This window comes from Lynx canadensis, chromosome A1 (assembly GCF_007474595.2).
Source record: "Lynx canadensis isolate LIC74 chromosome A1, mLynCan4.pri.v2, whole genome shotgun sequence".
Taxonomy (NCBI): domain Eukaryota; kingdom Metazoa; phylum Chordata; class Mammalia; order Carnivora; family Felidae; genus Lynx; species Lynx canadensis.
Window position 1 is genome coordinate 175,492,222 of NC_044303.2, and position 25,994 is coordinate 175,518,215.

The window sequence follows — 25,994 nt, forward strand, 5'->3', positions numbered from 1 at the left end:
ATCTCCCTCTGGGTTCGTTGCGATAATCAGGTGAGGTTGTGGCTATGACGATGTCTGGTCATCAGGGAAATCTTATCACCCACATTATATTAAATGTGTTACATTTGGGACATATTAAATTAAATTAAATATTAAATATTTAAATTAAATTAAATATTAAATTAAATTCGTTCCGTGCTATATCTAAGCAGTATAATATGATTCAAATTTTGCGAACAATGTGTGTATATAACAGAGATGGGCACACTTTCCGTAAAGAGCTACAGGCATAAATATTTTAGGATCTGCAGGCAATATGGTGCCTGTCACAAGTACTCAACTCTGCCACGGTAGAGAGAAAGCAGCCACAGACAGTAATGTAAATAAATGGTTGTGGCCGTGTGCCAATAAAACTTTATTTATAAAAGCAGACGGCCAGCCAGACTTGGCCCCTAAGCTGCAGTTTGCCAACCCCTGGTGTATAAGATTCCACAAGTTACCTGCACCAAAAAATTTTAAAAAATAAATTAAAAAAAAAAAGTATGCAAGGAGTACGAGATTCTTTGTGGCACTTTAAAAACTAATTTTCCTTTAACACTATAATGTGTGTTTTACAACGAATACAAAATAGGCATCTTTTATTAAACTAACCTGGTTGTAATAAGATTCCAAGGATTGTCACGGGATTTCTACACGCAGCAGAACTGTGGATCCTGGGAACAGCTTTCAATTCCCACTTCCTTTGCTTCAAATTCCAACTCTGTAGGGGTCCTGGGGACCCTTCCCACATCATAGCCAAGGGCTGCTTTGTGGGAGGAGGGGCCTACATGCCATTGCAGAACCCACGTCTCACGATTACACAGGCTGGACTCTCCCTTTTGTCTGCTGCAACTCGACGATCTCACAAAATGGCGTCCTCTCTACCAGTGGTTCGCAACTGGGGCTGAGGTTGTCCTCGCAGGGGACATTTGTCAATGTCACCACTGGGGGCTTGCCGCTGGTATCCAGTAGGTAGAGGCCAGAGATACTAATAAACACGCTACAGTGCACAGGACATTCCCTGCCGCAACAAAGAACTGGTCCAAAATGTGAGTAGTGCTGAGAAACCTCGCTCTGTACTAATAAACTTTATTTAAAAAAAATTTTTTTTGACATTTATTTATTTCTGAGAGACAGAGAGAGACAGAGCATGAACAGAGAGAGAGGGAGACACAGAATCCGAAGCAGGCTCCAGGCTCCGAGCTGTCAGCACAGAGCCCGACGCGGGGCTCGAACTCATGAACCGCGAGATCATGACCTGAGCCGAAGTGGGACGCTCAACCGACTGAGCCGCCCAGGCGCCCCTGTACTAATAGACGTTATTAATTAATATTATTATTTGTGACATAATGATACGTACTATAAATCATCATTGATAACATTACTATTAAAGTAATTCTTTATTGAATTACTTGAATATATATAAAGAATAATAAAGTATTCTTTATTGACGTTCAGATCAAATAACCATTTGCTTCCTTATTTACATTTTTGCGTCCCCCTTTGCAATAAAGAGGAGTTGTATTTTCTCCAGATGCTCCTCTCAAGTCACGGGGGCGATGTGAGCCCGGCCCATTTTGCAGTCAACACCACCCAGAAAATACAGAGCGTGAGGCAGAAGGGAAGTGGCATGGTTAATACTGATTCACTTTTTATATTATGAACTTCAATGTGAATATATGATCTCATGTACTCTCCATTCCTCCTGGGTCTGCGTTAGGTTAAGGGGAAAAGAAATGCCTGAGGGTCTGAAAGTGATTTATTCGAAGGCATGTGCGATAACATGTTTTTTCCTTCTCGCCCCCTTACTTCAGTTCACAGAAATACTAAGTTTAATATTCGTAGCGAGGGATGGAGAGAGGGAGGGGATGTGCTCTGGAGTCTTCTAAAATGTGACACAAAGACCACCGGTGATCATAATAGCAGTTCATAATAACAATAAAGCGAAGGGCGGAGAGTTTTGAGCTCATTCTGTGGCCCGAGCACCGGATGAGGCAGACACAACATCGAATGCTGTCTCTCCCGCTGAACTTCGCAATGTCCCGGGAGGTCACCGCCAGCATTATTTAGGAAGGTTAATGACTTGCCCAAAGTCCTACAGTTGTCTAGCAGCGACAGGAGAGCGCCCTTAGACAGTCTGGCTCCAATCGTTAACTTTTTAACCCCGTTTTGGTAGGTATCTGTCTCCGCGCGCCCTCATCCCCGCCCCACGAGCCTAAAAGTTCTTGTTTATAGTCCCTGAAGGGGCCCGGGACCAAGCTTCACTCACAGCCAGACTCGCTAAGCCCCTGACTTAATCAAATGGAATCAAAACCAGATTTCGTCTCAGCGGAAGGTGAGCTTCTCAGAGGTGGCCGCGTGGGGGCGCGCCGGAGCCGGCCGTGGGGCGCAGGCGGCGCCGAGACCCAGGACCAGAACTAAAGAAGGAAGGGAAGCTGGGGGGCGGGGGCCGCCTTCCCCCGGGGAGGAGGAGCCACCGCCTTACTCAACACATTATCGCATGTTTTCTGCATGGCAAAGACAAATATTATTCCATCAGGGAGATGTCTGTAACCACTTCATTAAGTCTCCCTTGTTGAAACGGAGAGTGGTGACTTCAGTAATTGCCCGTTTAAATGGCATGAAAATATGTGCTCCGCAGGCCAAACGCTGAGCTGATCACCGACATCTTTCCTCACTGTCGCTGCGCCGCTGGGTCGACACCATCCCTGTCGCTCTCCTACTGAAACCATTCAGCGGCCCGTCAGTGGCTGGCCGAGAGAAGCTGTAAGAATGGTCACAGGCATGACCGCTGAAACTGCCACAGGGGTTAAAATATTAAGCTCTGGGGACTGGGGGGGGGGGGCAGCAAGCTGGACGGTAAATCTCAATAAACTGTAGATAAGAAGAGTTCCTCCAAGGATTGTCTCAGGATTTCTCAACCTCAGCACTGTTTTTCACCTTGGACAGGATAATTCTTGGTGGTGGGGGGCTGTCCCGTGCACGGTGAGATGCGAAGCATCGTCCCTGGCCCCTACCCACCAAATGGTCACCTTCCTGACCAGTTGTGACAGCTGAAAATGGCTCCAGACATTGCCAAATGTTCCCTGGATTAAATACATTTTTTTAAAATTCACTTTTATTTATTTTGAGAGAAATAGAGAGCAAGCAGGGGAGGGACAGAGGGGAGGGCGACAGAATCCCAAGCAGGGTCTGTGCTGGCAGCACAGAGCCCAATACGGGGCTCCAACTCACAAACTGGGAGACCATGACCTGAGCTGAAATCAGGAGTCCGATGCTTAATTCACTGAGCCACCCAGACGCCCCCCATTAAAATATATATATATATATATATATATATATATATATACACACATGGAAAGCGCTTTCCCCATACCTTGCGTATAGAAATCGCTCTTTAAGAATATTCGTGATTTGGGGCGCCTGGGTGGCTCAGTCGGTTAAGCGTCCGACTTCAGCCAGGTCACGATCTCGCGGTCCGTGAGTTCGAGCCCCGCGTCGGGCTCTGGGCTGACGGCTCGGAGCCTGGAGCCTGCTTCCGATTCTGTGTCTCCCTCTCTCTCTGCCCCTCCCCCGTTCATGCTTTGTCTCTCTCTGTCCCCAAAATAAATAAACATTTAAAAAAATTAAAAAAAAAAAGAATATTCGTGATTTACGTCTAACCTGCTACTCTAGGCTTCCCTCCTGCCTTTTTCTCGTCTTCGTCTGGGACTATGCAGGGCCCGAGAATACTTAAAAGTCCATCTCTACCTGGAACTGGGTTTCCCCCTTTCTTAACATTTACCCCACCGTGTTATACTTGCCCGTCTTTGTCATTGCTTCATTATGAGGACCGCGGGCACCTTGAAGGTGAAGACGGTGCATCGTTCTTCTCTGGGTCCGTTGTGGGTCCGTCTGGGTCCTTGTGGAATTCCTGCCTTTATCGTTCGTACTTTACAGAGGAGGCTACTGAGTCAGGGAGAGGGAAGGAACTTCCCCAAAGTTATACAGCTAGTAAGGATCCAACCCCCGCTCTGTCTGGCTCCAGAGCCCGCGCCCTAAGTGAGGGCTTAGCAAACTTTTGCTGCAAAGGGCCGAGTTGTAAGTATTCTCGCCAACACAGTCTCTGTCGCATCTGCTCCGTCTCTGCCACGGTGGCAAAAAGCATAGACCGTCTGTAAGTGAGGAAGCACAGCTGTGTATCGATAAAACTTTATTCATGGAGGCTGAATTTTTAATTTCCTTTTATTTTCACGTGTCACGAAACATTCTTCTTCTGTTCGTTTTGTTTCAGCTACTTAAAAATGTAAACACCACGCTTATGGGCCACACAAAAACAGCTGGGGCCAGATCAGGCCGGTGGCCACAGCGTGCCAAAGCTGGCCTACCCAATGCACCTGGGAGGAAATGACTGACATCGTGGGCACTGGAAAGGCCACAGGCCAGTAAGACCAGAGACTGGAAATCCAGGCTCCTGCTTTTCTAGAACCAGAGGGTAGGTGCCACTTCAGTGCTCTCTTTGGTCTTTCTCAAGGGCAGCAGTGATTACAAGCCCTGGAGCGTATTGGTACATGTGGTTTTGGTGTCGGTTGGTGTTGGTTGGGGTTGGTGTTGGTTGGTATTGGTGTTGGTGTTGGTGCTGGTTGGTGTTGGTGCTGGTTGGTGTTGGTTGGTGTTGGTGTTGGTGTTGGTTGGTGTTGGTTGGTGTTGGTGTTGGTTGGTGTCGGTTGGTGTTGGTGTTGGTGTTGGTTGGTGTTGGTGCTGGTGCTGGTTGGTGTTGGTGCTGGTTGGTGTTGGTTGGTGTTGGTTGGTGTTGGTTAGTGTTGGTGTTGGTTGGTGTTGGTGTTGGTGTTGGTTGGTGTTGGTGCTGGTGTTGGTGTTGGTGCTGGTTGGTGTTGGTTGGTGTTGGTGTTGGTTGGTGTTGGTGCTGGTGTTGGTGTTGGTGCTGGTTGGTGTTGGTTGGTGTTGGTGTTGGTTGGTGTTGTTTTGGTGTTGGGGTTGGTTGGTGTTGGGGTTGGTGTTGGTTGGTGTTGGTTGGTGTTGGTGCTGGTTGGTGTTGGTGTTGGTTGGTGTTGGTGCTGGTTGGTGTTGGTGCTGGTTGGTGTTGGTGCTGGTTGGTGTTGGTGTTGGTTGGTGTTGGTGTTGGTTGGTGTTGTGTTGGTGTTGGTGTTGGTGTTGTGTTGGTGTTGGTGCATCCCACATGGACGTGGGTGTGTAACACAAAAGAGCACAAATCCAGAGAAGCCCAGCCAACACCCTTCACCTCCAGACACCACTGACCTTCTGGACATCACTGAGCATCAGCTCCCATCTCAACTACAGAAGGCCTCCCCCGTCAGGAGACATTTGGCCACAGGAATTTTTCAGGTCATCCCTTCATGCCCACATGCATTTGTGCAAACCACAAACAGAAACAGAAATCTCAAAGCCAAGAGAGCACCTCTTCATGGAGGGGACTCTGGGTGCTCATGGCAGAACGGTTTTGTACTTTAAACAATGAAGCCTGGAAGATTCAGGCAGAGAAGTACCAATGATTATTTATGGGCCCTGATATAAGGAAGGTAAGAGGCCAACATGGTAGGTGGCAGGGCAACATCACACTGAAAATAAAGTAATAACAACAATTGAGGTCATGTTCACGAAGTGTTCACTGTGCATTATCTCATTTAATCTGGGATGTGTATATAGCCATCATCCCATTTTACACACGCAGAAACTGAGGAACTGGGGCACAACAGTTATTCAGTAAACTCGAAAGATCATGGGTTAATAAGGCTGAAGCATATTTTGAGCTCCCCGAGAGGACTCCAGCACTGGCCCTCCTCCGGTTGTGTCCCACTGCCATGGCAAGCATAGTCCTTTCTGTCCTGACAGTCCTTGTCCTCCTAAGGATAATCTTGCCTTGGTGCTGTCTACCTCCCCTACCCTAGTAGCACTAAGTCTGATTTCTTTTTTTTTTAATATAATTTATGGTCAAGTTGGCTAACATACAGTGCATACCATGTGCTCACGGTTTTGGGGGTGGATTCCCATGATTCATCGCTTCCATACAACACCCAGTGCTCATCCCAACAGGTGGCCTCCTCAATGCCCATCACCCATTTTCCCCTCTCCCCTTGCACCGCCCCCCAACCATGCTCAGTTTTTTCTCTGTATTTAAGAGTCTCTTATGGTTTGCCTCCCTCCCTCTCTGTTGCTAACTATTTTTTCCCCTTCCTAAATCTGCTTTCTCTGGGTTTCCAAAGAGTATTGTTCACCCTGAAGTTAAGGCACATATCACATTGCCTTGTAGCTCTGTCACCATAAGCAAACTAAGGGCAGGCACTGTCATTTAACCATCGGTGACCTCGAGCCTTAGCCGGTGCCTAAGCTTCTAAACCTCTCTGAAGGTGAGTTTAATTGAGTGGTTTTGGAAAATAAGGTTTTCCTGCATGTTTTAATTATGAAACTCATCAATAAAAAGGAATAAACTGTTGATCTCCAGGGAATTCTGCTGAATGAAAGCAGCCAATTTCAAAGGGTCAGAAACCATATGATTCCATTTTTATAACATTCTTGGGAAAACAAAATTATGGAAATGGAGAACAGATCAGTGGTTATGCGGGATTAGGGTGGAAAGGATGGGCAGAGATGGGTGTCGCCATACAAGGGTGACAGAAGGGATCTTTGTGCTCCTGGACTGTCCCATATCCGGGCTGCCATCAGTCTGCGGGATCCTGGCTGTAATATTGTATTACAAGTTGGAAAGTTCGTATTATTGGGGAAAATTGCATCATTATTTATAACTGCCTGTAAATCTACAATTAACACAAAGAAAAAAAGTTTACTTGAAAAAGTCATAAATGTGGTGACATCAGTGAAGATGATGGAACAAGGAACCCCTAACATACATCCTTTCAGAAGAATAGCAGTAAATTCACACACACACACACACACACACACACACACACACACACACACAGAGTCAGAATCAACTTTATCCAGAACTCTGGAAGTGAATCAAAAATTTACAGCAAGTAGGTGAGTGCTTAAGGAAGACAAAAACAGCTGCTCCTGGTAAGATAGGTTTGCGACATTTTAACTCACCCTGGCCCCAGCCCCTGGTCCAGCTTGGTAGTGACCTTGGAGACAATAACTTAATTAATACAGGGCCCTAGTACCAGAGGGGGCAGAATGGGACACTCCCCCTGCTGAGGTGGCTACTGGGTGGAGGAAGAGTGTTTATCAAAAGTCTTTAAAGGCAGGGTCGTCTGGGTGGCTCAGTCAGTTAAGCGTCCGACTCTTGATCTCAGCTCAGGTCGTGATCTCCTGGTTCGTGGGTTCGGGCCCCACCACTGGGCTCTGCGCTAACAGGGCAGAGCCTGCTTGGATTCTGTCTCCCTCTCTCTCTCTAGCTCTCCCCCACTTGCTCTCTATCTTTCTCTCAAAAATAATGAAAACAAACTTTAAAAAAAATTAAAAAAGTTTTTAAAGCAAGCGTATTAGCCACAGCCACCCAGGGCAAGGGGCAACGATTGAGACAAACCAAACAGCAAGCTAACAAAAAAAGTTTGGGAAGAAAGGCTGAGGAAAGAAATGCTTTGGGGAACAAGGACTTTGAAAAGTTACCACCGGTCCCTGGAAATCGAGACGCCGAGAGGCATGCCCAGGGCCGGGCACCTGCTATGAAAAGACCTGCTTGACCTTCAGGCTCTTCGTGAGCAAGAAGAGAAAGCAAACGCAGAGCTGAAAAACCACCCGGCGGAGGGCCAGCGGTGCACACGGAGACACACAGAACCCTCCGGCAAAGACTGGGAATTTTGCGTTGTTGGTGCCAGACATTTAAAGAATCAGCCACAAGTTAATGGAACATAGACTTCAGGAGCCACGCGGAACAAAGACTGCAGGCTGCGGAATTCGGTTCAGGAAATTCACTAAACATAAACGCACTAAACACAAACCATAACCAGCAGCGGCAATACACCTTGGGGAGGGAAGACAATCTGGTTGCCAGAATTGCTGTATTAACATATTCAAAACTTCCGTGTTTCAACAAAAAGATTATGAATCACACAACTGAACAAAAATGCATGGCCCACACAACATGAAAAAAGGAAAAAAAAAACCCAATTAATAGACAGTGTTCCTAGAACGCCCAGATGTTGGACTTACTAGACAAAGACTTTAAACCAACTGAAATAAGGGCACCTGGCTGGCTCAGTTGGAAATGCATGTGACTTTTGATCTTGGGGTGGGTCATGAGTTCGAGTCCCAGTTGGGTGTAGAGATTAAATAAAAAAAAAAAAACTTTAAAACAATAAATCAACTAAAATGTGCTCAAAGAAGAAACCAAGAGCTGAATTAACTAAAGGACTAAAGTAAACTCTGCCAGTGGTGTCTCTTCAAATAGATATTGTCAATAGAGAGAGATTACCAAATGGAACTAAATAGAAATTAGAGAGTTGAAAAAGCCAAGAATTTAAATGAAACGGGATGAAACTCCTCAAACAAAAGCCACATTAGGTAGTGGTGATAGTCGCACGACTTGTTAAGTGTGCTAAAAAATACTGAATTCAGTACACTGAGTAAAGCAGTAATTTTATGTTATGTGAAATGTACCTCAAATTTGTACGGTCATATATGCTCATTGTGAACATTGTTTCAAGTACAGAATTATATAAATTAAAAGTGAACATCTTTCTCTTCTTGCATTCCTCAGAACTAATAGGCATCAATGGTTTGCTAGGTACCCTCCTAGATCTTTCTACTACACACACACACACACACACACGCACACACACTCATGCACATGAACATAAAGGTTGAGGTGTTGTAAAATGGGGTCGTAATTATAATACGGGTCTGCGATCTGCTTTATTCATTGAACGTGAATACACAGCCTCGTTAACATAAATAGCTACTTTACATTCTCTTTTCACCATTTGCTTAAGTTTCTGTAGAATGGAAGTACGATCATTTTTTATAACTATTGTTCTATAGATAGACATTTAGATTCACACAACTTTTCACTGTTACGAACAATGCTGCAACTAACTGTGCGTATATCTTTGCACACTTGATGAGGCAACTCTGTAGGATGGGTTGATTAAATTTAATTTGCTGATAATATATAGTAAGTTGCTGTTGGTGTATATTGTATGTTCCCTGAAGGAGTTTTATGGGAGCCTTCCGTTTTCCAATTTACAAAAATCTAATGATATCAGCACTTACTCGTAGAGATGCATCTGGGAAGAGGGACAAACAGTGACTAGAATTATACCTACATGTGAAAGCAATGATAACCTATGGCCCTTGAAAAAGAGCAAATTCAGTTAGCAAAATGCCGCTTGCTTCCTTAACTTCTGCCAATAAAGACCCTTTGCGGTGGTTGCTAACTTCAACCACACCTAACGTCTGCAAGAATTTAGATGTCTCCGTTCTCCCAGCTTCTCTGTTTCCCGACACAAATCCCATCCATGTTTGCAAGGCTGGGCGTATGGATGGTGGGCCAGTCTGAATGCTAACAGGAACCAACTAGACCCTGATCCCACAGAGTCCCAGCCCTGGGACATAGACACACAGGTTTATTGGGTCCCCATAACTGATCAAATATTGGCGATTGTTCCTAAGATCAATCTCCACCTTTGGCTTGGGGTTTCAGCTAACAGTGAGGAAATCACCAGGTTCTGGGAGAGCAGGTGCCCAGATAGTCCAGAGTACCTCTGATTCCTGGAGTTCAGCAGTAATTCTAGTCCATTGTTGACTTTGGTCCTCACACTGTGGAAACATGCAAGGGGAAGAGCCATGCATGGAATGTGATAGACAAGGATTGTAAACCTCGCTTTGGCATGTTAAGAAAAATTATCCAAAACATGAAAACAATGCAAAAAGATGGTTGGCCGATAGGCTTCCCCAATTATTTAATTTAATACTAATAAAGAGTTCTTTCATTCTGCGGGGAGCGTTCCTCTGTTTGACTTGCTATTTCCTATTTAAGATTCAGGCTCCGTGGAGTCGCATACAAACTTGTAGAGCTTTATCCGATAGAGATGCACCGAGGCCCGTTGAGTTGCCCAGGATGTAGACTCGGAGATAGAAGTGTGCTTGAGGGCGCTCATTAGGGGGCGCTCTTGGAATCGTCACTTGTGAAAAGAAGAGAAGCAGAACCGGACCGAAGGAGAATTTGGGTTCCACTTGCCCACGATGCAAATAATTTCTATCTGGAATAGAAAAGATACCTGCAGAAGTTAGGATTGTCTTGCCCCGTGGGACAGAAGCCAGTCTTGTCCCAAACGTAGCAACATTTTCTCAGCAAATTATTATTATTATTAACAGCAACTCCTACTTCAAACCCCCAGTGGCTTTCCAGGGCTCAGGGAATAAAATCCAAACTCCTTAGTGCAGCTTGTGAGACCTGGCACCTTCACTGACTTTGTGGTGCTCTCTGCCCACCTACCTCCCTGACCCCCTCCCTCGTCGCCGCTCACTCCAGTCACGGTGGCTTGAAGTTCCTTGAGTGTGCCCGCTCCATCCTGACTCAGGACCTCTGGATGAGCTGCTCCTTCTGCCTAGAATGAACCATTTCCCAAATTATCCCAAACTCTCGCACTTTCTCGTCACTCGGGTCTCAGCTCGCAAGCTACGTCCCCGGGATACCTAATGTGACCACAAGAGCCACCTATACATCCCATGCTCCCACCCCCAGCCTTCCTGTCTCCATCACCTCGCCCTTCGCCCTGCGTCTGCATAGAACTGAGTCATTTCTGATATGATCTGGCTCGCTGATTTGCCTATTTACATGTCGTCTATCTCCCTGTCAACTGTGGGAGCCCCAGAGACTACCAGAAAAACCTGTCGATCAGGCAAAGCTAAGTTTATAAGAAACACTGCGGTCAGGGAGGGCACTGCCTGGACAGAGTCTCAGGAGTGTCTGAATAAGGGAATTTGGAGGAAGGTATCTGCAGGGTTTTAGGTCCTGGGTATCTGATTTTTTTTTTTCAGTTTTTAAAAAATGTTTGTTTATTTTGGAGAGAGAGCGTGTGTGAGCAGGGGAGGGGCAGAGAGAGAGGGAGAGACAGAATCCGCAGCAGGCTCCAGGCTCTGAGCTGTCAGCACAGAGCCCGATGCGGGGCTCGAACCCACCAACCCTGAGATCATGACCTAAGCCGAAGTCAGCTGCTCATCCGACTGAGCCAGCCCCCCAGGCGCCCCCGTTGGTGTCTGATTTCAAGTCAGGTCTTGCAAAGCAGAGAGCTGGTTGAGATGGGGCAGGTTTTAGGAGTTCTCAACTTTATCAACTTTAGCAGCTCTCAACTGTCAGACAAAGCAAGGCAGGGGTCCTGGGTCTCGATGAGCAAGCTGTTAGTTTTCTTCCTTTCTTTTAAAAAAATTGAGGGGCACTTAGGTGGCTCAGTCGGTTAAGCATCCAACTCTTGATTCCGGCTCAGGTCATGATCTTACAGTTCACGAGTTTGAGCCCCACACTGGGCTCTGTGCTGACAGCGGGCGGTCTGCTTGGGATTTTCTCTCTCTCTCTCTTTCTCTCTGCCCCTCCCCTGCTTGCCTGCGCTTGCTCTCTCTCTCTCTCTCAATAATTAAACATTTTAAAAAATTAAAACTTATGATATAATTGACATCTAACATTGTATTCATTTTAGTTGTACAACATAATGATTTGATATACGTAAATGTGAAACGATCACCACGATGTTTAGTTAACGTCCGTCACCGCACGTAGCTACGAAACAATTTTTTTTTTCTTGTGACAAGTCGTAAGATCTACTCTCTTAGCAACTTTCAAATATACAATGCAGTATTGTTAACTATAGTCACCATGCCGTCTGGCGTATCCCCAGCACTGACTTATTTTATAACTGGAAGTTTGTGCCTTTTGACTAGCTTTACCCAATTTCTCCCATTCACCCCCCTCTTCCCCCTCTGGCAACCACCAATCGGTTCTCTGTATCTATGAATTGGGGGCTTTTTATTTGTTTGTATTTTATTTTATTTTTAACTTTTTAAATTAATTAATTGATTATTTTTAATGTTTATTTTTAGAGAGACAGAGCGTGAGCAGGAGAGGGGCAGAGAGAGAGGGAGACACAGAATCCGAAGTAGGCTCCAGGCTCCCAGCTGTCAGCACAGAGCCCGACGCGGGGCTCGCACTCACGAACTGCAAGATCGTGACCTGAGCCGAAGTCGGACGCTTCGCCGACCGAGCCACAACAGGCGTCCCTGTTTGTATTTTAGATTCCACCTGTAAGTGAGATCACACAGTATTTGTCTTCCTCTGATTTATTTTACTTAGCTCAATGCTCTCAAGGTCCATCCAGGTTGTCACAAATGGCAAGCTTCCTTTTATGGCAGAATGCCATGCCATTATGTGTAATCTATCTGTCTGTCTATCTATCTATCCACTTTTTCTTTATCCGCTTGTCCACTGATGAACACTTAGATCTTTTCCAGTCTTGCCTGTTGTGAATAGTGCTGTAATAAACATAGCAGTGCAGATATCTTTTTGAGATTGTGATTTGACTTTCTTCATATAAATACTCAGAAGTGGAGTTGCTACCTTATATTCCAACACCCTAGGACAGGGCCTATCGTGTAGTAGGTATTTCATAAATATTTGTTGATTAAAAATTATTACTTTGTCCTTAAAGCTGGTCATGACCCTGGACAAGACGCTTCACTTCCGCAAAATAAAGATAGATAAAGATAAATGAATGTACTGAGTATCTATCATTTGCCAGACGCCCTCCTGAGCGCTACGGACTCAGGGGTAAGCCCACTCAGGTTTCCACCTTCATGGGGCTAATACCCCAGTGCTGAAAGGCAGGAAATAAAGAAGCCAACAAATGAATAAACAGAATTACAGATTGTGTGCGTCCATATTTCTGTGCAATTCTTGTTAGAATGCCAGATGTATTTTCTTGAGAGTGAGTCCAAAGAAAAGCTACACTCCACTGAAAATCATAATGAAGACAGTTTACTTAGATTATGTTTCATTATTGTTTTTATTACAAAAGCAATCCGTGCTTGTTGCAGAAGTGAAATAATTTTTTAAGTATACAAAGAAAAAAATCAGAAAATCTACCACTAGCCCCTCCGAACATCTGCTTGGTGGGAGTCCTTCTACCTATTTTTCCAGGATTATTTACATATACATAGAGATAGATATGTACCAAGTTATAGCAAAAGCATCATGTAAAAAGTATGAGTGTGTGTATGTGTGTGTGCGTGTGTATATATATATATATAAAATCTTGTTCTGTTGTCAATAAATGAACTTGTACTTCAAACATGGTTCTTAGTTTTTGTACCTAATGATCCATTACGACATTCACTCCAGTCAGTAGGTAGAGATCTTCCTCCATTTTTTTTTTTTTTAAAGAAAGAGAGTGTATGAGCAGAGTTGGGGAGAGGGGCAGAGGGAGAAAGGGAGAAAGTCTCGAGGAGTCTCCATGCTCAGCCTGACACAGGGCTCAGACTCACGACCTTGGGATCATGACCTGAGCAGAAATCAAGAGTTGGGCGCTCAACTGACTGAGCCGCCACCCAGGCTCAACCAATGTCTACTGGAGGACGTTACAAACTCAGGATTAATGCCCCAGCTCAACAAAGTCTGACTCAGTCATAACATTTGCCTCCTTTGAGAAAGAGCATGCATGGCAAACATTCTTTCCCAGGTGACCACACTCAAACAGCTGGTGCGAGCAACAAGCTTTCTGACTTGAAAAGTAAGCCCAGAGGGGCTCCTGGGTGGCTCAGTCGGTTGAGCGTCCGACTTCAGCTCAGGTCACGATCTCGCGGTCCGTGAGTTCGAGCCTCGTGTTGGCCTCTGGGCTGACGGCTCAGAGCCTGGAGCCTGTTTCCGATTCTGTGTCTCCCTCTCTCTCTGCCCCTCCCCCGTTCATGCTCTGTCTCTCTCTGTCTCAGAAATAAACAAACTTAAAAAAAAAAAAAAAAGAAAAGTAAAGTAAGCCCAGAGGCTAATACTGTATCCGAATCCTTTATCATTTAAATTCTGTTTTCCTTTTTTTTCTTTTTTTTGGCAAATTCTATTTACTTTTGACTTGAATTCTCGCATCGAGGAAAAAAAGCAAACACCAAGCACAAGCATGAAACAGCTACGATTCTAGAAATACACAACATGTGTATCTCACAACCATTCCCAACATGAATGGTTACGATGTGGGTCTGACACTTGCCTTGGAAATCTTGATGTTTAAAATAAATATTTTAAAGAAATGGGCCTTTTGAATTGAATGGAACAAATGGTACTGCTTGCAAACGGAGGTAAATAGCAGGGATTTTTTTGTGCTGGGTGTTAGACACTTAGATTGTAGTGTGGACTGAATCAGGACAAGGGATTTTCATTTGTTTGCTTTCGCCTTTTAAGAAAGTACTGACCAAATGTATTCTTTCTCAGTGATTGGTGGTATTCATTTTTGGGCTGGACCCTTTTCTTTTCTTTTTTTTTTTTAATTTCTTTAACATTTATTTATTTTTAGAGAGACAGAGCATGAGTGGGGGAGGGACAGAGAGAGAGAGGGAGACACAGAATCCGAAGCAGGCTCCAGGCTCTGAGCTGTCCGCACAGAGCCCCACGCGGGGCTTGAACCCATGAACTGTGAGATCATGACCTGCGCTGAAGTTGGACCCTTAACCGACTGAGCCACCCAGGCGCCCCCTTTTCTAATTCTTCTCAGGTTACTCTCCACCTGGTCCCAGTCTGAAGGCTTTCAAAAAATCCCTTGACTCCTTCAGGTTTCAAGATATTCTTCGGCTCCAGGAAAGCCAGGGGAGGAAGCACTAAAATCTTTTCAACATCCTGCAGGATGCCATTAATGTCAAAGAATCCAATATAACGGTGAGCTCGGGTGTGGGTAGGGAGTCCAGGCTCGACTCCAGATCCTGCCCTCTCCCAACTGAAACCTGGGACAAATCACTGAGCCCTTCTGAATCTCAGTTTCCCCATTAGTAGAACGGAGGGGGTCACCAAGCAGTGGTAGGGGGGACACTTTCTCTGCTGTGGGCTTACAACGAGCTAATGGCTCTAGAACGTGTGGGCTGGCCTGTAATTCATAGCTGTCTTTATTACGAGTAAAACATAGTCCCTGATCTCCAGAGCTTGCGCTCTTTAGGAGAGAGAGATGTGTGGAAAGGGGGAGGTCTGGCATCCCGGTAGTGGGAACGTATTCCCAAAAAAACATGGAGGTACGAAAAAGTAGGTCAGGATGCGGAAGGGAGGGCATAATGGAAGGACAGACGGAGGCATGATGGAAGGTGGCAGAAACCAAGAAATCTCTGCTTCCATGAGAAGACTTGGCGTTTGATTTCTGCTTTCGCCATTGGTAGAGTTGTCCAGTCTCCCAGCCACGTTGACCACTGGGGCTGATGCGGGTGGTCCTAGATTCCCAGAGGAGTCCTGAAGGCCACCAAGTGGCCCCATTCAAACTTTGAAGCCCATCCCTGAGCACCAGTGCTGAGCCTGCCTGACTTCTCGTACATTTGCGACGATTCCTGAAACGCTTCTTGACGTTGAAGAAAGGCTGTTTCCACTTACACATCGGAAGGGGGCATCAGGCCTTTCTGTGCTGAGGCCCAGAATGGGACACAACTGTGATTCACACGCCATAAAACTCACCTCAGTGGTCCGGTACTCAATGGGCTCCCAGGGGAGCCGCCGCGACTGGCAGCTTTCCTGGGCGCTGTGGGAGAGACGGGAGGTAAAGTTGGAGCACATTCTGTTCTGCGGACTCCAGGCTGCGGAGGCGGAAAGGCCAAAATCCAGCTCGCCGATGGTTCTGTGTGCACGTGCACCTCCTTGAAGGAAGAACTTGCCGTTTGCAATGAGGAGAGCAAAGCCGGTCAGAGGCATGGACGGGATTATACACCCAGCTCAGGTGTCCCTGGAAAGAAGGCTCCACGGGAAAAAGGATGCTTGATGCCTTGCCTGCTGTCTTCATGCCAGTTCCTGGCACAGAGCGGGCTTGGAGCTGGGCCCTCCGTGCTCCTCGGAGACCCGAAGTACCATCCTTCGCTGCCACCCCGGCCCCTGCTTCCACAGCCCTATGAAAGTCCAAATTCCTCCTCAGTTTCCAGGCGTTCTCTGCTACCAGCTCCAGGGTCCTCATCCCTGACCTTGGCCAACCCCCCCGTCGGCACAGAACAGGCGCCACTGACCACAAGACCTGCTGAGTTGGGCAACCCCCCCCAAAATCGGGGGCAAGGGGGAAGCGGCCTTCCTCCAGGTCCTTGTGTCTTCTTTCTTTCTTTCTCCCCGCACCCCCCACCCCCGCCGTCTTCCTTGTTCCTCTTCCCTCCCCCGCAATCACCAAGGAAGCTCCTAGTGTTCTTCTTTTGATATGTACTGCATTTAGTGCTCCCTGGCCCCCAGTCTGTGTACCCAAACCCAAGTAAATATCCCACTGTGTTCACCAGGCCCAACACCGAAGGGGAGAATCCGGCGTCGGAGGTGGTTGGGATTATAAACAGGAAGAAATGTTTTCTTTTGAAGGAATCCACGCTCAGCTCCAAGAGAAGAACCAAACCCCGCCCAGGAGAAACAGAACAGCCAACCTCTTGTCTTCCCGAGATGCGTCTGGAACTAATAGGTTACTTAGATATTTGCGTAACAAATTACTCCAGTATTTAGTGACTGACAATAACAATAGTAACGTATTACGTCGCATCATTTCCGTAGGTCAGACGTTTGTGAGCGGCTCACCTGGGCCGCTGTGGCCTGGGGGTCTTGCAGGCAGCTCGGCAGAGATGTCAGCCAAGACTACTTTGGTCATCGGAAGGCTTGAGTGGGGCTGGAGGATCCATTTCCCCCCAGGGCTGTTGGTAGGAGGCCCCAGGTCCTCTCCACGCAGCTGCTTGAGCGAACTCACAGCATGGCGGTCGGCTCCCTCCAGAGCAAGTGATCCAAGTGACTGAAGTAGAACCTGCAAGGCTTAGTGTGATTCAGCCTCACAACACACACACCATCACTTCTGTCATATTCTATCATCACACGGACAGCTCTGACTTTCTGTCTGGAGGAGGCTACAGGAGGGCGGGAGGAACAGAGGCCCAGGATCACTGGGTAGAGGGAGGGAGGTCATCCTGCAGGCTGATTAGCACCAGCTCACAGTCTATCTGTGTTCTTTTCCTGCCTGTGCCTTTCCCGTTGAGCCCCGTTTTTGCTTCCATTCCCTTCAGCTTCGTACCTTTGTCCATGAGGTTCCCACAGCTCTCGACGATTCCCTGATCTGAGCTTCTTCTCCTCCTTCCTCTGACAGTTAAAAATAAATGATACACGAGGTAACCATAAAATGGGGATTTCACGCCCGCCTCCATATAACTGTTGTGTAATAAACCTACATAAAATGCCTAGTGCAGCACCTGGCTCATATTAGGTATGCAATAAATGCTAATGGCTCTTTTTATTATCATTACTATTATTATTTCTATTACAGTATTATTAACTCCATCGCTGTCCACACAATCACGCCATTATGAACTGCCTTGCGGAAAGTCTAGCCTGCAACCCCACTCCCGCAGCAGGTAAGGAGATGGTTCGGCCGACGAAAACCTGCATTGCCTTTCTATCCACCTTAACGCCTTTCAACACATAGTGTAGCATTCATATAAGAATGCATGACCAGACTCCAAACGCCTTGAAAAATAACTTCCGTTTTTACTGCAGTCTTTGAGGAGGAAGCAAGAAGGATGGGATTTCATACCAGAGCCCAAAGCCACGTCTTCTAAAAACTCTCTCCGGACGTCCTCCCTCCCCCAGCCCCAGCACTCGGGCAGCAGCTTCTGGAGGGCTTCCTTGCTCCCTGCTCTCCTCCCAGACACTCCTCGCCTGCCTCCTACAGCATCTCCCGCCTGATCCTTCAACTGCCCCGTCTCCTTGTCTCTCCTTCAAAGAAGATTCCAAACGAGAAACCGAAAGGCGTGTTTAAATCACTCACAGCAATTTAACGTTGCTGCGACATCGAAGCACTTCCCAGAAATCACTTGCCATCGCTTTCTCAGAAATCCATTTTTATTGTACTTAATAGAAGTATTGGTCCACAATAGATTAGAAATGAAAAGCCAAAACCAAAACCAACTGATCTTTCACCAAAAATAATGCGAGATGCTCTCGCGTCCCGAGAGAACACTAGCGTTTTGTGCCAAGTTCCCTTTAGCATCTGACTGCAACCACTCAGCAGTGCTCCCCTGGGTCGAGGAGGGCAGCTCAGCCGAACCCGGATTTGAATCCCAGCTCATCCCAGACCAGCTTTCCCCAAAGCTGCTCTTTTCGAGCGTCACTTTCCTTATCGATAAACTGGGGATCATAATGTCTGTCTCCCAGTGCTCCCAGTGCACAATCACCGCACTTGGCGCTGAGAATGTGCTCGACAACGAATAGCTTTTATTATCACTGGTGAGGTTTTTCGTTGGCTATCGGAAGAAAATTACCTTCAGTGGCTTCAGTTCCTGAGATATGTCCAGGAGCTGTGTCATTTACAAATGGAGCTCAGGGCTCAGCTGAAGAGAAAATATATTTTATATATATATATATATATACACACACACACATACATATATGTATATATATGTATATGTGTGTATATATATGTATATGTTATATGTATATGTATATATGTATATGTGTATAATATATATTAAATATAATATATATTAAGTATAATATATTAAATATAATATATATTATATGTATATATAATATTATATATTACATTACATTACATTACATTATATTATATTTTTATTATAACTTATATATTATATATTATATATTATATATTATAAATATAATATATATTTATTATATAAATATACTTATATGATATATTATAAATTATAAATATAATATATATATATTTATTATATAAATATATTTATATTATATATTATATATATTCAGAGAGAGAAAAAAGAGAGAGTGCATGGGTGACTTTAGGTATGAGAGGGGTCCAAGTTCAAGTCTGATGCACCACCGGGCAGTCATTTTCTTAATCTGTAAGAAGGTAGTGATAACACCTACCTCCAAGGATGGTGGTGGTAGTTAGAAAATATACATAAAGTCCTTGATCCATCACGGGGCATCAGTTCCTTCTTTACGCTTCTAGGATCAGACTGTCATTTTCAGGAACAAATCAAAAGATAGGTGCTCTCTCTCTGAACTTCCAAAGGGCCCTGCTGACACACAGGAGCCTCCTCCTATCCGAGTTCATTACTAGGGACTGTCCGGCTGGGTTCGCAGAGGGAGGCGCAGGCCATTATATCCTGGAAACATTCATTCACGAATTGGTCACTTATAAAACGGACTCCTGCTCAGAGGTGGCCTCCCATGTAATACAAGCTCTCTCAGAGCCCAAAGGGTCATCTCAGCCGACTGTCCCATGAAAAGCCAGAGGGCTGCAGGAGGTCTGAGTGGCGTTGGAAACAGTTTCCACCGCTCAGCGAGGCTTTGGCAAGCAGGGCTGAGGCGGAGCTAGAACAGCTTACAGTGACAAAGAGATCTTTCGAAACGATAACACTTCAAAAGAGAATAAAAGTGAAGAGCAGCAGAGTAAAAATGACGCTTTTAGGAAAACAGATGAAACCTTCAAATATTTTTACCAAACAGATCCTCTCTATGATGCATTATGAACCTGACAGATGCTGGAATCCAGCATCATTCTTTAGGTTTAAAAAAATTTTTTTTTAATCTTTATTTATGTTTGAGAGAGAGACAGCATGTGAGCAGGGGAAGAGCAGAGAGAAGGGGAGACACAGAATCCAAAGCAGGCTCCGGGCTCGGAGCGGTCAGCACACAGCCTGACGTGGGGCTTGAACTCACAAACTGTGAGATCATGACCCGAGCCGAAGTCGGACGCTCAACTGACTGAGCCACCCAGGTGCCCCTAATGTTTATTTATTTTTGAGGCGGGGGAGGGGCAGAGAGAGAGGGAGACACAGAATCCGAAGTGGGTTCCGGGCTCTGAGCTGTCAGCACAGAGCCCGACGCGGGGCTCGAACTCACAGACGGCGAGATCATGACCTGAACCGAAGTCAGACGTTTAAGCGACTGAGTCACCTCGGCGCCCCCATTCTTTAGGCTTTAGAATGTGCACTTTGAGGCAGTAATAATGGATATTTTGTTGAGGTAAGATTTTCCAAAATCTATTTCAACTTTTTCATTTCTAAGATAGAGCCCAAGTCACCATCTCTGTTTTGCTATATTTGCTATGAAATTCTAGTTCCTTATTTTAAAGCATCCACGTAAATGGCCTTCATCTGCTACAACTTATTCTGGAAAAATGAGAACCTGTTTTTCCTTATCCTGGTTTCTGACCTGCTGTTCCTTCTGCCTGGCAGGCTCCCTCGCCCTCCACCTCCCACCCCGACATCCCCGTGACTCACTTCTTCAGGTAGCGGTCTTCTGGGACCTCCCCATGTCCGAAAGCCTCCTGTGCACAAACACACGTCCTCCCATCACCCACACCACATGGTCACATGACCCTCACCCACCTATCTATTCCTCTATCCCCTTATCCTGAGTTTTCTCTGCCTAACATTTATCATCCCCTGGCATGTTGAATGCACTTTTTTTTTTCAATTACTTGTCTGTTATCTGTCACAAGATCAGGGACCTCATATCTATTTGGTTCACTATTTTGTCTCCAGTAATGAGTATATGGAGGAAGCCTTCAATATGCGTGGGATGGATGGACGGATGGATGGATGGGAGTTTTCAGGGAGCCAGCACTCAGGTTTTGCACAAACACCTGCTGGGCTGGAATAAAGCCCAGGAGAGTCCTCCAAATTCCCAACCTCAGAGTGTCTTCAAAGCCCCAGTCCCAAACTCTGACATCAGCCGAGGGGGCAGCCCCAGGACCCGAGCCTGCGGATTTTGCCACCCGCGATCCGTGTTGTAAACCAAAACAAAGGAACACACGACGCCCTGGAAACTCTCAAACTAAGGCTCTGCCTTGCTGGCCGGGAGGGTGTGGACCTCAGTGAGACGCAGAGGCCGCAGGAGGGAGCACAGGGTGACGTCGGTAGCCGCTCGCCGGGAGCACAAAGTTCTCAACGTTGGCGCTCCGCTCCAGATTTATTAAAAATGCCAATCTAACGAGCCTGCGTGGCCAGCCCATGGAAAGTGGCGTGCTGTGTGTGACCGGCGCGGCTCCTAAATCAGTTCAAGATGTGTGGGGGCGGCGGATGGCAGGGCTGGTGCTGTGCTCCCTCCCTCCGCCGTCCCTTCGGGGGATGCTTATCGACGGAAAGGGCAGCCAGGGGCGCTGCATGCATGCCCTGCGCTCCTGTCCTCTGCACGCACCGAACCCTGCCCCGAGGGCCTGGCCCTTCCCCTGGAGAGGACCCTTACTCCCCCGGGGGAGGACCCGCGATGACCCTGACCCACGCGAAGTTCTTCCCCACGTGTCCTCCAGGAACCCTGCCTCAAACTTGTGCAAATCCTATCACCATCCCCGCTTCCAAAGAGGAGACCTGGCTCAAAGGGCTCCTGCCGGGCCAAGAATCCGCGGGATTGAGTGATGATGGCGCCAGGACACAAACCCAGGCGTGATCAACCCCAGGTTGGAAGTGAGGTCTTTTTTTTTTTTTTTTTTAAGTTTTTTAGTTAAAATTTTTAATGTTTATTTTTGAGAGAGAGAGACAGACAGAGTGCCAGTGGGGGAGGGGCAGAGAGAGCGGGAGGCACAGAATCCCGAGCAGGCTCCAGGCTCTGAGCTGTCCGCACAGAGCCCGACGCGGGCTCGAACCCACAGACCGCGAGACCGTGACCTGAGCCGAAGTGGGTTGCGCCCTGGAAATGAACTCTTTTAAACCCAACCTGCAGGTAGACAAGGGCCATGTGTGGTTTGAGGACTAGCCTGAGATACTCCCCCCGCCTCCTGTGGCGTAGTGGTGACAGGGAGGCTGCGTCAGTGGGGGAAGGGCCACCTCGCTCCACCCGAATCCCCACCTGGGTCCCCAACGCAGGGTAGGAGGGAGCATCCTCACTTGTGGTTATGAGGGCCCACTTAATGCCTGGCCCAGGAGCAGCTCTCAAATAAATATTTGCAATTATTATTACAAATAGAGATTAGTTATTCCTCTCCTGCAAAAATGCAGGAGAGATACAAGGAAATGTGATGATGCAAAGGGTGTGAACCGTGAAATGTCAGCTCAGCGTCTCAGGGAGGTCACCCCCTCCGTGGGTCCCTTGGCTTCTGAACTGTGCGATGTTCCACGGTTCCAGCTGGGCACTTCCACCTGGGGGTCCCCCACGACAGCGCTTTAGTCTCTCTTCAATTTACCTTCGCCAGCGCCCAGCGCACTGCACTTGCCCACACGGGGACAGACCGCGGTCACTTGTTCTACCTCGACCATACCAAGCCCATTTGCTGAGCTGTCCCGTCCAGCTGGCCCAGCGGCCCTGTGAGCGGGTGCTGCGATGGTCCCCGTTTTAGAGAAGGAGTCGAAGACCCAGCGATGGTAAGGGACTCGCTCAGTAACAAACATCCTATCACGTGGCGCGGCCGGGATTTGAGCCGTCATCAGGTTATCAACCACTCGTGAGTGTGTGCTCGCTGAGTTGGTGGACGAACAGGGAAGAAGAGAGGGAGGGAGGAGCTTGAGAAAAGAGGGTGGATTTGGACAGGAGCAGCATGTTGGACAAGGCTAACAGCCATAGGGAAAAGACGAGACGCGAACAGAGGTTCACATCTCATTCAGGAAAACAAACATTCCAGTGTGTGTTTGTGTGTGTGCAGCTTTTACTTTCTTGAGTCGTACTTAACAAGTGCACCCTGTACATTTAATTAAGGGAGAGAAGCCTCCCTTCAGGTCCATTCTGCCCGTTCCTGTCTTCTATCTTTCAGGGGTTATGGACTCCTCGCGGCTATCAATAAAACAACTGAGTAGCTATAGCTGTGCCCTGAGAACCCGATCTCCTACCTCCAGAAACATGAAGCTTTGAGGGCATACGGGTATACATACATACATGTGCACCTGGCTTTTTCCTTTTAGGAAAGATTCCCTTTAAATTAAAAAAAAAAATTATTTTTATTTTTATTTTATTTTATTTTGTTATTTTTATCTTATTTTATTTTATTTTTTATTTTATTTTTATTTTTATTTTTATTTTTTAAATTAAAAAAAATTTTGAGACAGAGAGAGACAGAGCATGAGCAGGGGAGGGGCAGAGAGAGAGGGAGACCCAGAATCCGAAGCAGGCTCCGGGCTCCGAGCTGTCAGCCCGGAGCCTGACACGGGGCTCGACCTCACAGACTGTGAGATGATGACCTGAGCTGAAGTCGGACGCTCAACCGACTGAGCCACCCAGGCGCCCCAGGAAAGATTCCTTTTAGAAGTGAACACGGATCCCTGGCCTTGCAAATGAAAAACGGTCAAGAATCTAAAATTCCCACCCTCGCAAGTCCCCATATTGTTGAGTGGGTCTAAGGGCACACTGGTGGGCTTGGGGACTGCTCTTTGTTCTGTCGGCCCCTCCCCCAATTCTCTCACCCCCCCTGGATGAGGGAGCCATGACCTTAGTAAAATGTCTCCTTCCCCTGTTTCCGAAGGCGGAAACGAAATCATCACTGGGATGATGGGACAGAACTTTACAGCTCACGGAGGACTTTCAAATTCCTTCCTTGATCTAACAGTTGACCAGCCCTGGGAGGGAGGAATCGCACACCCATTTCTCAGACGGGGAATCCGAGCCTCTGAAACAGAATGGGCGGCCAGGGCTGCCGCAGAGGAGTCTCGACTGGGCCTCGTGCCCGTCTGACTCACCAGCTGCCCCCTCCCCAGGGACGGCGCCACAGGCCTCCAAGAATGGGGCCTTGGCCCAGCCTTAGGCTGGCGGCACTGGGAAAACCTGTGTCACTGAAACCATTACGTCAGAGACCACTCAGTTCCTTCATCTAAGGTCAAGGCCAGCAACTTCCTGGCAGCTGGAAATTCACAACCAGGCTCTGGGTGAGTCAGTCAGCTGGAGACAGCTACCAACACCGTCTGGTGAGGGGCTCAGTAGCCCTGCCCTCCCTGGGGCTAATGGCACCCTCCTCTGTATCAACAACTGGGGGGGGGGGTGAGCCTGCTCTCAGCCCAACCTCTAGCCCCTTCCTGACCACTCCCCTGGGTCTTGCCCTCCTGTGCCACGGACCCCAGAGCGTGAGCCGATGTTTTTAAATGCATAAAAGACATCAAATCACAAAGGAAACCAATGAAAATACAGTTGTAAAAATAGCGTTACTTTGCAATAAACGAATGCATGTGCTTTCCTTCTTATTACATTAAACAACGAGATCTAAAGAGGGAGGTCTAACGTCCCATGTAATTTAAAGCACTGGTGAGCATTAATGATACTATGTTTGCAAATGTAACACGATAGGAAAATCTCTGTGACTCTGTGGGTATCACAGCTATCACAGCTATGGGCCTGTGGCCTACATTCATCATGGAAGGAGAAGCTAAATTTTGGTGAGAAGTCAGTGAAAATAAAGATTTGTACTTTTGCCCCATCCGAGTTCATGAACCCCTGGGGGGAGGGAGGGGTTCGGTAGATCCAAGATTAAAAGGCCCCGTGCACCAATTTTATATTTGCACAGGGCTTAGATCCCCTGCTGACAAGCAGGATAGAGTGATTAGGGGCGAGTAGCTCCGGCCTGACAAGTCCCCCCTCTGCCCGCTTAGTAGCTGTGTGACCTAGAGGAGTTACTTAACATCTCTGGACCTCAATACCTCCTCCGTACAGTGGGTGGTGATAATAATCACTACCTCATGACACGATTGCTTAGCCCGGTGCCTGGCACACAGTAAGGGCTCTACTAAATACTTTTCATTCTGAGTGATTGTTTTCATCTGCCCTTTCCAGAAAGCCCGAAAGGGCAGGGATTATCTCCATTTTTCCATCTGAAGACACCGAGACTCAGAAAAAAGGACAGTTATGTGCCCAGCATAACACGGGCTTTTCTAATCGTGATGCAGCCAGAGGAAAATTCCAGAAAGGTACTCTGAAAGAAACACAAGTCTGGACAGTGAGGCGATACTAAGGAGAAAGGCAAAATTCTCTAACCACGTGCCAATCAGGTGATGTGGTCTCCAAATTAAAAACGTGGTTTTCGTTCTTGTTTTTGTGTTCTCCTCGGCAGGCAAAACTGTGCTGTCGCCGAATATGTATCTGCCCCAGTGACGATAAGCAGAGCTGGCTCTCTGGATTCTCCCAGGTAGGTGTCAGCAAAGTGTAGCCGGGCGCGTGCGGCCACTCCAACACCCATCCCTCTCCGGGAAGCCCCCCCATCTCTCCCTCTCAGTCCGTGAGGTACTGGTGCGGCCACCCTCCCATTCCCTCCTCTACCCCCACTGTGATCCAGGTAAGCCACGGTTCAGAGTGCCACGAGACCCACACCAAAAAAACAAAAACAGAAACAAAACAAAACAGGGACAAGCAAGTTGTGGCTTTAGTTGGAGCATTAGGAAAAGGGCCCTTTCTTTCTTTGAGGGTTACTGAGAGCCATTGTCATCTTTATCAGCGCCTAAGGACCTAGATCAAACCATACCTGATGGCCCTCTCTAGTGTACATTTTTCATTTCTGTTTAATACATCTTCTTTTCTGTTTAGTGTGGGCTGAGCATCTGCCACTCGTACACAAGATCGTCTGAACTAACAAAATCTCATTTTCTTGCTTCTAGCCTCGCCAGCTCACCTCAGCAGGGTCTCCTGTGCCCCAAACTCTTACAGGCCTAAGGCTACTGCAGTTTCTTAGCCTGCTCATGGAAGGGGAAATGTCTTCAACCTGTCACCATTCACCCTCTGCCACCGCCACCCAGTGGAGCCATTTGCAGACTCGGGGTTCTAGAGAAGCCCCCGAGGCTGTGTTGTCCTGGAGTTCAGCTCTGGGCTTCCTGCCTGGCCAGCAGGGGGTCAGGTCTTAAGCCCAGTTCTGCATCATGTCTGCAGGCCCTGGTACCAGGACTCCCATTCTGTTAGTCCGGTATCTGAAGTACACAATCTG